Below are 13017 nucleotides of genomic sequence, written 5' to 3'. Positions count from 1 at the left end.
TACATAACAAATCACTCTCGCAGTGGTACAACTTCCAAGGTTCTGATGTCGGCCGATATTAAACAGTATCAGTTTTCCCAACAAACTGTTACTACTTGGATGTGCTAGTGATCACCTTTCGTGATTATTTCAATCTCAATTATGCTTTCGATAGTTAAATAAGACTTCAGGTAATGGAGTCAATTAATCAAACAATTCAAATAACGGTTAAATTTGTTTTCATTCAACTACTTTAAAAGACAAAAAAAAAAGAAAGAATAAAGAACACAGATACGTCTTAGTATATTCGCTGCCTCCTACTCTTAAAATGTGATAAAAAAAAGAAAAAGAAAAAACTCACAAAGAAATGGACGGTTCACGGTTCCCACTCACACCTTGCAGACTTTTTTCTTCTGCCTCCTTTGTCTCTGGATTAACTTTTGACTTTGGAGGCTGAGGAATCTGGAATTGGCTCTTTGTGACCCCTTTCAATCCCTCAGACGGCATATTGACTTTCTATGTCAAGGTACCCGAACACTTTGCTCTAAGGTTGTCAGGAAAAAGAAAAAGGAAACAGCCAACCAGAATGTGTGTATTTGAAAACAAACTTTAGGACAATAGAACTTAAGCAAACTTCATTTTATGTTCATTAGCTGGCGGCTTAAACATCAGGTTACATCAGAATCTTAAACTCAACCTGCAAGTCAAGGATAAACGCTTGTTATTTCCACAATTTCAAAAACACGCACAACCTGAATCCCCAGTCCCTTTTGAAAGATGAGATTCCAGCAGCATGTTACTTGATCCAGGTGCTCCATGTCTGTTCTTTTGTGTGACCAGGTTAACTAATGGACAAGCTAATCAAAGGGTGTTGGTCATGTCTGTCTCACATTTGTCAATAGATGAACGTTGACCTCTTAGCTCTACCTGCCCTCAATCCCCTCCCACAACACACACACAGACTTGCAGAAGCCCCATACACTCCCATACAAAACAAAACAGGACTAATCGGCACCTTCAGCCAGCTGGAATGTCCCCAGTTTCTATAGGAGTAGAGCCTTAACGGGGAAAAACAGACAGGTATTCTGCGCCGAGAACAAGCCCAGACTCATTCATTGATGAGACTGCAGTGCACTCTTGTTAAAAAAAAAAAAAAAGTGGGAGTGTGGGAGTGTTCTGGGAGCTTATGTATTTCTGAGCTCGCTTAAAGAAAAACTTAATTTGCCCGAAAAATAGGAGGCGAAAAAAAAAAGCCATAAAATGTGACTGTGAATGCAATCACACATAATGAATCTCCCTTATTCCAACTTAATGGGAGCTGAAGTGTTGGCTTTTCCACAAGATGGATTTTGCACGAGGACCGCTCCAGTGTCATTCACTGTGCTGCTGGAACGGCAAATGACCATTCATGCGCCAGTGATATCCGGATAAGGCAAAATGTTGCAGGAAAAGAGGCCTTTTCAGTGAGCCCCGCTGTGATGCCATCCCTCCACTGTTATTACTGCACGTTCCATGTCAATGAGAGAAGTGCATAAACACAGGGTGCGGACAGACCCCCTGTCTCACACATGAATGGGAAAATTATCAAGCTCCCTCCTGCCACAACACATTCATTTTGTGCACCCAGGCTTACATTTGGGAGTTATTTTTAGAGCATTTAAGACGTTAAAACATGAAGATATGAAATGGTAAGTTGGGATATAGAAGAAAGGGTAGGATTAAATAAGTGTTGCTTCTTTCTACTCCTTTTCAGACATGACTACCAGTTGTGCTGTTGTGTGGTATGACTGGGTATATACACACTATAGCTGTAGGACTATGGGTATATTTTTATACATGAACTCTGCATTTAATCATACATAATGTAAAGATCCCAAGTTGTTCTGATCTGCGTGTCTGAAATAAATTATAACAACCTCAACTCAGTGAAGAATGGATTATATTCTACATATATTGTAATTGTTGACATAACCTTCTCAAGAGTCTGAACCAGTGGGGCAAAATAACAACTTTATGTCATATCGTAGCTTAAGCTGGACATTTTAAAGTATTTTTATGCATTTTGACCTTAACACTTAAATAAGCTTTCCCAACTTAGGGTCTGGAAACCCCGTTAATGGCGGATGACGTTGGAAAGTTTTATACAGGGGTGTCCTGGGTATTTAGGACCCGTTTACAGCGACAATGTTGTATTGTTTTTGCGTTTTTATTTCAGAGTTGAGGGTTTACACGGCCATGACAGAAACTGAAAATTAAAGTTCTACCTTGGGAGCCATTTTCGTAAACTTGGATTTCCAGTGGCTCATTTTCAGTGAGTCGGCTAGAATTTAGCTTCACTGTCATTTCTGGCAACACGGGGATGAGCTTGGAGAGCTGGTCTCCTACAATCTGAGGAACACAAAAACATTATGAACCACTGGTCTAAACCATTAATTTAATGTGTATATGTTGTTGTTGTTTTTTTTTTTTTTTAACCAATTAGTTTAAAAGTTGATCAGAAGTTTTGAATGCAAAATTGTGAAGTTGTAGTAGGCATGAAATATGTAGCAAGTTTTACAGTACAAACTCTAATGTAGTGAAGTACAGGTAGAAAAAAGCCCACGACAGACACAGAAGTACTTAAGAACCATAGTTCTGTGCAATACTTGAACAAATAAGCTTACATTTTGTTTTTGTTCAGTGACAAAGATCTCCTTCTCAGTGTTGATCAACTCCATGCTGAAATTATCTGTGTATTCATGTTGTGTTTTCTTTGAAATACTATGGATCCAGGAAGCAGCTGAAGCACACTTGATAATTCAGAAATAAATAAAAGCCACTCTCAGAAAGTGTCTGAGCGGCCGCTTATAGGCAGCAGCAATTCAGTTGGCTCTGATCTGCCTGAGAGGAGTTTCATTTCAGTCTTCTGCCAATGTTGTTTTATCAATTTTAATTGCGAAAGAAATGGGGGGGAAAAAATGCATTTTTTCCATTTGAAAAAAAAAAAAAAAAAAGAAATGGTGGTCTTTCTGATGATTGCATCCCCTGGCTGCAGCCAATGGTTGAAATTACAGGGTTCGATTATTATTCAGACTTTATTTATTTATTTACTTGTTTTACAGTGATAGTGATTCTCAATAAGACCTAATCACGTTGCGCCACATTGGTCCAGAAGCTCACACAAATCATATTCACATACAGCCTTTGTTATTTCCAGCCCATTCAGACAGCCCATTTGTATTCCGGGTGTGACAACTTGAATCTGCATCCAAATGGGGAATGAAATATTTATGCTGCAAAATGATGGCACTCTTCATTGTCAATTTGCTTGAACATAAAAGTGCATTAGAAGGTAGGTGCATTCCTGCCCAGGCAAATCTGAACAGAATCAGCCAATGAGGCATCGGAAATAAGGGACAGAGGGGAGTATCAAGGTAGAGAGACAAGCCCTGGGCGGCCTCGGGCTACAGAGACACGGCCGACACCCAGGAAGCTCACACAGAAAATCTCAAATTGCTATAAATGTCAAAAGCCTCCGAAGCAAACACCGCCATTTAAAAATGAGAAACACTTTTGTTTCATTATTCAAATTATGTCTGTATTTGCTCTGAGGTATAGCTTGTTTTGCTATACCGGGGGTAGAGCGATAGCGCATACAATAAAATAGATTGACAACACAGCGCAGTTCATTTTGTATGCATGAATAAACAATAAGCATCTGTTGGAACTGTGATATGCTGATGTAATATTCACATATGCCATTGGTGAATATATTTTCTGAATTAGTGCAACACACTGCACTTTGCATTTTACTGTATATACTCATTGATATTGATTTCAGTTGTGAAGGACCTTTCAACATTATACAGCGGCTTTACTTTTGAGCATTAAGGTGCAGCATAGAAAATGTATATGGTTGGTTGTTTTTGTAGTTAGTACCTACTAAGAGCGCCAGCCTCTGTAGGGCTCACTATTCAAACCATACGTTCAAACAGACCAGACACTGGACTTACAGACTCAGAATAGCTGGTTAACTTGCTCACTTATGTATCCATACCTAGAGTTCACCACATAATCAATGAAATCATGATTGTTTTTGTAAATTAGCTTATCTTTTTAAGCATTACATGCTAAACCAGGCTCCACAGCGCTGTCGCAGTTGACATTATCACCTCACGGTGAGAACGTTCCTGCTGTGAGTCTGGACTTGGATGCATTTCTCAGTGCATGTTCTCTTGTACTCCGCTTTCCTCTCACTGTCTACAAACATTTATTGGTGACTTTAAAATGGTCTGTCTCTCTTGTTTGGTCTGTGATGTACTCTGCCTGTGTAATGAACCTACGATGGGTAAAGTGGCATAGAAGATGGATAGATGGGAAAAGAATATAATGAAAATATAATTTGTTTCTACTTAGTATGTTCTGTAATTTTAGTTAGTGGAATAAACAGTATCATTATGCAACATCAACATCATAAACCATCAAACACGCAGTTATTTTCTCAAAGCAATTAAATAAGGTCAACTTGGTTATGACATTTTCCCTTTTTTTTCACAGCTCCCCTAAAGGCCTGGCATATGTACTACATGCCCTGAAGCCTCATGTTGAGCCGTGTTCATAGTGACGTGTGGATGGATTTTTTTGGGAGAAAAAAAGATTTGTTTTGGCTCGTGTGGATGTGGCCTAAGTCCAGTTGACCTGATTCAATTGTTTTGAGATGCCTTCAAGCTGGACAAATGAAAACACACAGACATGCAAAAAGTAATTGTGATTATCGTTTAGAGGGAAACGCCTGATGGGAGCCGGCTTCCCTGATATTAAAGATGATCTCGCAACTTCCTGATCACAATGAACATTATAAGAAAATTATTCTTCCTAAATGTTATTATCATAATAACACAAAGAAAAAAATTATTTCAACCATCTGGAAGATCACACAAAACATATGTTTAAAGCATGGTATACGCATGCGGCATGACAGGGACTTTCTACCCATCTGAAAACTGTGTTGAAGCTCACATTCCTCACAGTGACGTGTTACAACGAAGCCTCCGTGTGCTCCCTTCAGGGAGTGCTGCGCTGAAATACAGCACCTCGTCACTCAACAAATCTCTCCAAGGGTCAGTGCTCACTCCACAACATCTCTGAATGACGATGTTTGTTAACCAGCAACCTTGCGTGTTCGCTAGAGGTGCAGGTTTATAGAAACCTCTGGACAGATTGACTGACCTGTGTCAACTGTGAGGCAGACCTCCCACTGGGACTCACATACAGTACAAGTTGACGGTCAACAGAATGTTGTCGTTTTTTTTAATGCCATTTGTAATAATAAATTCCCTTCAGGGATATGTTGGCCTTAAAACAGTAAACTTTTTTTTTTAACAACACTGATTGTTATTTAGCAGATAAAACTGATGAAATAACTTATGTAACAGCAGAATTGATGCGAAGCAGAGATGCAGTCGACTTAACAGAGCTTTTTAAAGCAGGTAAGCACTTTGTAACCTGCTTGAAGTCATTCAGTCTTTGATGTTTATGTTTTTGCGATATTGTTTGTGTAATTCCACTGAAAGAAAAGTTCTCAGGGGATTGAAACTGCTGTTTAACACCGCGTCTTTAGATCACTTCTAAGGCATCTCTCCAAAAAAAAATAAAACTGCACCCACCCTTGTCAGTGATTTCAAGGAAACATCAGTTGGTGTTTTTTAAAACTTGCAGAGTCTTGCTGTCCGTATGATGAAGCATCATAGGGAGAACAGTGGAAAATGGCTGTAATCATAACAGCAAAACAAAGAAATTTATGTTTGATAGATTACATGTTGCTACAATGCTTTTTGCTGTTTGGTAGCCTGATTTATTTCCATTTTAAATGATTCCACCACTGAAAGGAGCAGGCATTTTTGAGATGAGGAATTCATTGGACTCAACCCACACACTTAACTCTGCTGTTCATCCCACAAATGCATATTTATTGCAAATATGGCACCAAGAGGTAAATAAACATGCTTTTTGTTGAACTGTTGAATGATCATTGATAAAAAGCATTGTGACGACACCAAAACTGCTATGATCGTTTGCATAAATGCTGTTTAAACTAAGCAACAAAACATTTGTTGCCATACAACCACAAGAGCAATATTGTGCTGCAAACTGTCTCCCACAGTGGTTAGTAAGCCAGACGCAGTCCTGCCTTCAAGCAGAGTGTTTTCAGAGGCTCGTTTTTCAGCTGTCGCCTTCCAGTGGTCCAAAAGATTACCCCAAACAAGTCACACTGTCCAGAGTTATCTGGCCCACACCGAACATAGAGGTAAAACGCAGCCTGTCTCTGGAGAACAACAGCTCATAACTCAAAGATATTGGTGTCCTTGTCAATAAAATCACACATAAAGAAGATTGGGCTCAAATGAATGTGCTCTCAGGAGGAATATCTTGTCAGGTGAGGCTTGGTGCAGAGCTCTACCATAGGAATGTGCCAGCACTGTTCCCCCACACACATCCCCCCCGAACCCCTGCCATTGTGAGGGGAAGGAATGCTTTTCAAAAAGTAGCTCTTTTCACACTGAAGGATGTCGGTTGTCGCCCCAGTGTTCACCGTGGGCTCAAGGGAGAATGTGCACCGACACCTGGACATTTTGTTGCTAATAAATGTAAATGTATGGCACTTGAGGAACTTTGTGTAACGCCACAAGTTACTGAGCTCCACTTGTATTTCAGTTATCTGCTTTGTGGCTGGCGGTGATCTTCCAGGTGAACCCAGCTCGAAAGGGGAGAAAGTTCAAAGACACATTTATCTGACTACAAAAGCATTCTTTACTGATCACAATTGCAAATTATATTTCAAATAACATCATGAGAACGGGTTTTAATGACTTCTGAAATTCTTCTGAGGAGCTTTGGTCTAATGAAGAATCTGGCCTACTCTAGAGGGAAGAAAAAAGTGAGCAAATTACAGAAAGGATCTTATTAGATGAATATTACATTAGTTTCTTCCATTTCATTTTGCCTCTCTCAAAATCATTCTTCAAAGCCTTTAAAGTGGAAAGGGTGTCTGTTGTGTTCTTTGACTATCGAGAAATTCAACATTTAACTAATATTTTTGTATTGTTGATCACGGGAGTTTTTCTCCTTTCTATTCAAATGTGCGGCAGCTTTTTTTTTCTTAATTCCTGGTACTAAAACCACGCCACATGGCAGGGTGTGGCAGGTTTTCAGGACTGAACAAGGGGGTGGTCCTACTCGGGTGCTTGTGTATTATTGGCTGCTGCAGTCCTCTAAAACACCAATACCTGAATCAGGTAGAGAAAAAAGTCAGAGAGAAGCTGACAGCACTTGTCAGTCGTTCCTTCACTCGCTGGTGAAGACCGCCTTGAACATTGTTTGCGGTTTGATTTGTTATGCATTCACAGAACAACTGAGGAAGTAAAGGTGCAAATAAGGTGAGTATACTGCATTGCAAGCGAGGTAAGGTATTTATTTATGAGCAAAAAAAAAGTTGCTACAACAGTTAAACGCTATGTGTCAGGGAAGTACTTATAGTGTATTTATTTACGGTTTAGGGCTACATTGTGAAATAATTCCCGTTGAAGCCTAACTAATATTAAGATTCAGCAGAATTTAATACGATTTTGGGAAACATGTTGGTAGCAGTTGTGACAAAACAGGAAGGAGTACGATTACTAGAATGCTCAAGGTGTGGAAAATGAGCAAAGTGTTGTGTTTTACAAGAGGTGCACTCTGATGCGGACAGTTAGTGAGACTCACCACAGGGTCTGGTGGCAGATCTCGGCTCAAAGAGGGCTGTGGTGGGGTTGCATCACTGATGACTAAACAGTCATTCGGCTCAGATCTGTGATAACGTGCCAGAAACCAGGATTCCAACAGCAGCCTGAAGCCCTGGAGGGAACTAAACAGGGCAGGCCTGGTCTCGCTCAGACTCAAACTTAAACTCCCCGAAAAGGGAGAGGCCGCCATCCAATTCATGCTGCACATCAGTGCCACCCCCTATCCCTTGGAGGCTTCCTCATAAATCACACCGTCCCAACTGCCTACCCCACACCAGGTTCCAGGATTGGCCCCCATACTAAAGCTTACCACAGAAAGTGAAGCTCAAGGCGTCTCATAATGTAAATTAGAACTCAGTGTTTCTGCAAAAATACACCAGTTAAAAATTATGTTAGGGGAAACTTTGCTATATGAGACACTTACAGAGAAAATCTGGGACTGTAGGGGAAGATGCGTGTGTTTTATTCTGACATGTGTACATTTGTCCTTAATTTCAGATGCTGAGAGAATATTCCATGTGTTCTATCCTTCATTCCACCGGAGTCTGTGTCTGTATTTCACCAGATTTCAGTGGTGTGAAGTGTACGAGACATGGAGATATGACTTCACAAGCTAACATTCACAGTTCCACTACCTACCATGCTTTACTTTTCTCTGCATTATGTAAGCTTTAAAATGTTTTAGATTTAACAAAAACATTCTTGTACAATATCTTATATGTATTTCTTAGTCCATGTGTATGAGACATATGTTATGCATGTAAAAAAAACAACTGAGTAATACAAATAAATTCTCTGACCTTGTGTGCCCAGTGTTTCTTTTTTACTCTGTAAGAAGTGCAACATCTCAAATCATTATAGAACTATTATACCACCCACACCCAAGTTTCTATGGTTCTCAGCCCGAGAGCATGGTTTTTCTTTTTTCATTAGCCAACATGGAGAATTTAAGACTCAGCCCACACAAACAACCTTTACTGTTTGGCAAATGAAGCTTATTAACAATTTAAAACATATCCTCACTGTGTTCCACATAATAAATGCTGTTAAAACAGGTATTTTTCCCATCTGAAAAGATGCATCTCTACTTCTGCCAACTCACTTCTGTGTACATCAAAGGCAAAGGCAAACAACAGACGTTGCTGGTACATTTTCCTATACCTCAGCATAGCAAACATTTCCACATTATGTAATGCCCATGATACAGATTGCATATGTAGGCTAAGCTTTGTAACTTTGGTAAAAGGTCAGTGGCTATAATTGCAGGGCTTTTCAACCAGACCCAGTCTGCATGGAGCTTTTCAGTTGAATGAAAGTCTGAATAAAAAACGATCGTTGTATCTGGAGGTCTGTGAGCATGCCTCTTTGATGCTTTGTGATTCTTGACAATCCATGCCCCTTCAGAGACTTTTTTTTTTTTTTTAACATGAAATGATAATAAAACAACTGAGTAATGCAACATGTTTTGGGCCCATGGTTATGTGGGTACACTCATATGAATATAAATGCACTCTCTTGTACTCATTGGTTTGAAATGGGTTTTCCCCCTGTGGCCTCTAAATGTGTTTTAGTTACTTAACACTATCAGGCTTCTAAGTGCTTTGCTACAAGCAACATGAGTCTTTAACACAAAACAAAAAAAAAAAACACACACATCAGGGTGGATGAAACATTCCAGCAATCCAACAATCCACTATGCTGTGCTGTAAATATGTTGGAACGAATCACAACATGAGATTCTATATATTACCTAAAAAATGTTATGCAACACCTACAAATGCAAAGGCAATAGACAAGATGTGACTAAATTCTTAAATTACATCATAATAATAATAATAAACAACTAATAACCTGAGAAGTGTGAAAAATTTATAATTAAAAATGTAACAAATTCAAACCAAGCCAAAAAACTGGTGCTGTATTGATGAATTAAGTACCTAAACTTATATTAACCAAACTGACAAGTAATCAATTATAATCCACCTACCTGTTGACTAGTTTGATTCATGTAAGTCCATTGAATGAGAAAACCTAACAAAAGCACAAATGCTTCAAAGTGATTATTTCAACTTCACAAGGATTTTGTGATATACTCTTAAATTAATCATGATGCTTCATGCAGATGAAACTTGGAACACTTCACATGACAAGAAGAAACAACATATTTATTGCATTGCTTTGTAGCCGACATACTACAAAGGCTAAGTTTATAAAGTGTATTCATTATTTTCACTTCAATGAACCTGGGTCAATACGACACGCTTCATTATAAAAGCAGACAGACAGACAGACAGACAGACAGACAGACAGACAGACAGACAGACAGACTCCTCACCCATATAATCCAACAGATTTGGGAAAATTAAGATGAAAGACAATTTTACTGATAAACTACTACTACTACTTCGAATCATGATAATGATAAAAGTAATAATAAAAAGAATAGACGTTTCACAGATAAAACATTAAAATGTGATTAACAGAAAAAAAGCAGCACAGTGAGGAAGCAAAGAATACATTAAAAATACATTTAAAAAATTTGAAGCAGGGTTTTAAGGCATTGAGGTGATTGTAATCAGAAAGTTATTTGAAGTTCTGAGAAGGCTGTGTCCCCCAAAGGCCCAGTGCTTAGTCCCAGGAGGGAAAGATTGGAGGTTGATGAACAGAGGTTACGGTTGGGAATGTATGTCTGGAGGAAGTCAATGAGATATCCTGGGGCAACGTCGTGTAGGGAATTAAAGGTGAAGAGAAGCTGTAATATTGGTGGAAAGGTGGGGCTTTTTCAACAGGCTATTTTCTGTTTCACTGCAGTAAAGTTTGCCTGTTCCCTTTCTTGGTCCCCACATTGGATGATGTGTTTAGTCTGTTTGATTTGGCAAAAGTTTCACACTGGATGCCCCCGTTGACAAAAACTGAGGAGATTGGGGTGAATGAGCTCTGGGACCCACAGAACTTAGAGATCATCTGTGGGATTTGAACCGGTGAACTCGTGGTTCCACGATTGTCCAACTTTTAGACCAGTGATTCTCAACCTGTTTGAGCTTGGGGCCCAATTTTTCCAGTACAAAGTGGCCCGGCGCCCATTGAAATACAGTACTAAAATTTTCATTTCAACTGATCCGAGTCTTGGTTTGATTTGTATTCAATAACTAAATCCAGTCCACTTAGAATAACAATAACAACTAGAATGAGCACTTGATAGAGTGTATACCTTTGCGAACACCACATTTGTCTCCTTGAAAACAAATGGATTACAATGTTATTTGATCCACCACACTAGTCCTTCCATCACTACTCATGGTCATTTGAATTGCTTCACATTATCACTGTTTGACACAGATTTTTCAATTTCCGGGTGACTCATCTGATGTTTGACCAACCAGGGTAATGGTGTCACTGCATCATGTAGCAAGTCAGAGGATAGGGAATTAAAACTGCAAATTTTGGCATTGGTTTGACATCAATCAGATTAAAACTGATCACGTTATGACAAAAACATGCTTTTGACCTTTTCGTGACCTAGACCTTTACCTTTGACCCAATTGTTCTCAATAATTTATAGAAGCATCCTTGGATAAAGACTAATCATCCCTGAAAATGTCATGCAATTCAGGTGAATTTTTTTTGTGTGAAAGCCACGTCCATGGCAACATATGCTGATCTCCTTTGATGTCCGTGATCTCCTCCATGAACTGCCTCTCCCATCTACTTTGTATGGGGCATTTTTTTCATAGTTTTTGGGGATGTATTCGGAAACGGTTAGGTGCTCACATCCCAAAATCTAATCAATAGGTCCTTGGATGATGGCAAATCATCCCTGAAGATCCCATGCAATTCGGATGAGTAGCTTTTGCAAAAAGTTGGTAAAATACATATAAACCAATGAATGAATAAATAAACGCAGACAAAAACATAACCTTCTCGGACAACTTCCTTGGTGGCCGAACTTTTGTTGGCGAAGGTAATATATTATACAACACACTGTGATGATCTCAAAAACATTTCTTGATCTCGTGTATGTAAACCTGCACATACAAACCCTGAACAGAAGAGCCATTATAACAAATCAAGTTGCTACAAGAACAAGTATAAAGTATAAAACCGGACATATTTTGGCTTTGAGGACGGGGTGGCATCACTTTTATCTTTTTATCATTTTAAAAACATCTGGCTTCTTCTTCTACTGCGTAATGGAGCATGTTCAACTACAACTGAATGATGTGTCACTGGCCCAAGTGGTGGGAAGTGGCATTGCAGTCCTGCGGCCCTCACAGCAAACAGAAGTAGAACTGAAAGACGTTCGCACACACAGTAGTTGGCAGCTGCATGATTAATGATTACTGATCAAGACCACTAAATACTTCCACTAAATAAGAAGTACTACTTCTTTTATGTGCAACTGTTTGTTGAGTAGCTTGCATGAGACATAGTACCTTCCCAATGAGGAAGCTCAGAGTTCTACAACCTTGAGTGGTTATTTTTCCCACATGATATCAGGATCTTTCCCACTTCCCAGATACTCATGAACTCACAATAACATACAGCAAATTAAAAAAATAAAAGCTATCCATTCAAGCATTAAAACAATCGTTTCTCTGTGTGAAACGCTTCAGAAACAACCCTCATGACATTACTACAGTGGACTGTTTGTATGCAATTATAATTTTAATTTTCGGATGCCTGAGGGGGCAGAGACCGGGGATTTGCCTTGACCAATACTTCTTATGAAGCAACCAGTCAAATCAGTCATTTGAAGCACAGCGACGGGACAAAAACCACAGTTCGCAGAGCATCAGCACCCATGTCACAGAAGAGGTTGGTACAAGAAATGCCAGGGGAGGAACCCACAGAGATCTTCAAAGGAAAAGATCAAAGGGCACAGACGTTGGTCCTTTGAGTGTGAAGTGGCCCAAAGCTTTTACAGCATTACAGCATTTACATCCTTCCCATATCCAAGACACAGCTCCCACGCCACTCTCAAACAGTAACAATTGTATGACTACCATCTTTTGGCACGAAGGACAGTGAAAACATCGTGCCCTGTGTTTGATGATTCTGGTTATAAGCAGCGTGTAGTGAGTCTGAGCAGCTGATATGAAGGTCTTGATAGTTTGTCTGTTTTGTACCTTTCTGCTACTGAATTTAACAGTTGGACAAGACACAGGTGAGAGCAAATGATTTTACAGCAGGTGAAAGAACATCAGGAACTGTGTTGTGAAATGCAGATCCTTCAGTTTTTATTCTCTGTAGATGAGAATGGTAATATGTCAGTGTCACA

General features: G+C 39.4%; 1 protein-coding gene across 1 annotated transcript in view; it reads left to right on the top strand.

The window, feature by feature from the left end:
• tmdd1 (transmembrane and death domain 1) overlaps positions 1-13017 on the top strand; it is a gene marked incomplete at both ends in the record, with an annotated part of 177598 nt that overhangs the window by 160797 nt on the left and 3784 nt on the right. The gene's annotated exons all lie outside the window — the stretch shown is intronic.

Source organism: Lipophrys pholis (assembly GCF_963383615.2).
Source record: "Lipophrys pholis genome assembly, chromosome: 8".
Taxonomy (NCBI): domain Eukaryota; kingdom Metazoa; phylum Chordata; class Actinopteri; order Blenniiformes; family Blenniidae; genus Lipophrys; species Lipophrys pholis.
Note: the sequence above shows the minus strand (reverse complement) of the source record. Positions and strands in the feature narration are given on the sequence as shown.